General features: G+C 43.1%; 1 non-coding gene across 1 annotated transcript; it reads left to right on the forward strand.

The window, feature by feature from the left end:
- Positions 1-2,327: 2,327 nt before the first annotated feature.
- TRNAH-GUG lies at positions 2,328-2,399 on the forward strand. Its single transcript has one exon. It is a non-coding gene; the product is annotated as a tRNA-His (tRNA).
- The last annotated feature ends 486 nt before the right edge of the window (positions 2,400-2,885 follow it).

Raw genomic sequence — 2,885 nt, forward strand, 5'->3', positions numbered from 1 at the left:
CACAGAGGAGAATTGGTATAGCCCAGAGGAGAAATGACATAGCACAAAGGAAAGTTCCATGGGTTAGATACATATGGCATAGTTTTGCTGTCACTCATTCTGGTGGCAGTAACTAGGTCATGGAGGAAACTTCCGCTATGCCTGAACCCAGTAACCAAATGCTAAGGTAGTGGAAAGTTACAGTTTAGAAAAAAGTTCCCGCCACTCATATGCAAATTCACATTATTATTGGCCAGTTTTAAATTATTCCTACGTGGCAACTAGCGATTGGCTTGCTAGCCGTATAAGAGGTTGAAGCAGTTTCCGCCCAAGTTGGAGAACTCCACACACACCTCGTGGAGAGCTCTGAGTACACTGTGGAGCCTAGCAAACTCCACGCGTGTTTCAGAGCGAACTTAGCGGCCTGATCAACCACTAAGGACTCCCCGTCACCGACCCAGGGGGGCCTAGCACACCCCCACCGGAGACGTAAGACGACTGCCGGCCCGAACACCCCGAACACGTTTGCAGACCGACCAAACGAACTTTGTAATTTCTGCCCGACCCAAGTTTGTTTACAACTGTAATTGAAGCAAGCTTCTGGCCTGCACTGTACGAGCAGTGCAAGTAAACAATCTTTTGTTCAATCAAAACGCTTGAGTACCTGATTCCACTCCAAGTGTCACAAGTACCCGCCCGCCGACTAGGGCTCCTAAGGCCCCGAACCCTGCGCCGCGGCTCTCGGCGGTGACATACCTTAGTGTGTTTCCACTGCCTTTTTTAAAGCTCTGGGGTTTTATGATAATGAGCCTCAAAGGACAAAACCTAGACTTAGGTGGACAATTCTAGCCTTTGTTGCATACCTGTCTTCCAGTTCTAGACCGGTTTGTTATTCTTGATGTTCATGAGAGCAATACACAAGCTTTTCCTACACAGACCTAGATTGTGACCTACCCCCATGAAAGGACCCAGGACCATGGCTCTTCTTGTGAGCAGACATTGCTTGGCCCTTAATTCCCTCAAGGAGCCAACTGAGCAGGATATACTATTCTCTGTTCCTCCACACTGGACAGTAGGGATAAGTGCAGCACCTTTTAATGGATGGGAGCACCTATTCGCTCCACAACCTTGGACAAAAAGGAGGTACAGCTCTTCCTAATGGTTTCCTATCACGGGAACACTACTTGATCCCTTCTTCCCTACATGGCCTCATACTCTCTCTATATAAAAAATGCACAGACTGGAGTGCTGATATCATCCTGTGTTGATGGCTATGTGTTTTTGTGTAAGGGGCAGTTGTTTTCTTTTTTTGTGGGTACTAGGACTTCTTTCAAGACCTAATTCCAGCAAATTTAATAATTTTTGCTGCAAACCAGAGATTAAGCCCAACCCTACCCCTTACAGTGCCAAGATACCCAGATGACCTTCGCTCTTTCCAGTACAACCAGCTGAGAGGAGTCCTTGCATTAGCAGATTAATATCTGAAGAACTTTTAATAGAAATGTGATTTAAGACTAGGGACGGCTAGCTCTTAAGTGTCTTCCCATTTGATGGCTCATAGTATGCTTCATGTTTTGCTGGAGATAGTATTTTACAGAATTAAAAAAAAAAAAAAATCTTTGCTTTGTTTTGGGTATTTGAACATTGTTTATGGTCTTTATTGTGAAGATCCCTAGACAAAGACAGGTGGTTCTCAGCACTTGTCTCCCTGGCATCCAAGTTTATTTAGCACTAATTGGTGGTCTTTTTTAATTGATAGATGCACAGTGGGCAGCCCTTTGTGAACTTGGCACTGGTATTTCACTGTTTCCTTGCTTATCTAAGAGGATAACTATGCAAACACAAAGAAAAAAAACAAAAGTCCCTTTCTGCACATGTTATGTTGTAATAACTCTGTGTAATAAAACCAACATTAAAATAGAATGCACTCTATGGAATAGTCAAATAACATTTGCTTAGCAAAAGCAAATCACAGGCTATTTCCATATGTCCTTTAGAATTTAAAGAGGTTCTGCTCTTTGCCTAAATTTTGCTATTCTTTGGATTCAACCTTTCTTCTCCATGATCCCTTATTATCAGTGCAAGAGGGTGGGGGGGGAAGTGTTTTTAAAATAGGATGGGAGTTCTGACTTCTCTATATGCATGTATAACTTCCAGGTGAAAACTCTTTCTGCAGAAGCGGCCTTCCACAAATGTCAGTTTGGGATTAGTCACACACACAATTTTATCAGCCCCTTGTGAATCAATCCATATTAATGAGAAGGCAGGCAGTAGATGGTGCTATTTGGCAGCTGCTTAGCATTGCAAGAGGCAAAACTGCAGTAGGGTAAGCAAGTCCTTTATGGCTTGCCGTGATCGTATAGTGGTTAGTACTCTGTGTTGTGGCCGCAGCAACCTCGGTTCAAATCCGAGTCACGGCAGGAAAAGATGTGCTTCCTTTTCTGTGTCTTGACTACGTTGCTCAGATGATGCTTCACAAAGAAATAAAGGCCAATTTACAAAACTGACATATCACAGCCATCGTTTCCGTTCAATAACCCTAATGCAGGCATGAGGCTTTTAATTTATGTCTAATGTGATGCATACAGCAACATAATGATCATGTAATTTTTTTTATTAATTATAGCTACTTAAGATCTGCAGTGAAGAGGCTCCTGCAGTCCTCTTGGGGGTTTGATCTTTGCCAGTATTGTAAATAATAATAAAGCAATAATGCTGCCTCCCTATGTGGCAATCCTGCTTTTCCAGGCATGAAGTGTTGCAAACAGGAGGTTTTTGGCCTTCCTGGCCCTTATCAGTGATTGCAGAAAACCCTTTGTTACTGTGATAGGAACTGCCTGTAATTTCACTTTCCTGCATCACTGGCTAACACAAGAAGCCAGGTTTTCAGAATGAGGACTTCTTAA

Source organism: Alligator sinensis, unplaced genomic scaffold (genome assembly GCF_000455745.1).
Source record: "Alligator sinensis unplaced genomic scaffold, ASM45574v1 scaffold185_1, whole genome shotgun sequence".
Taxonomy (NCBI): domain Eukaryota; kingdom Metazoa; phylum Chordata; order Crocodylia; family Alligatoridae; genus Alligator; species Alligator sinensis.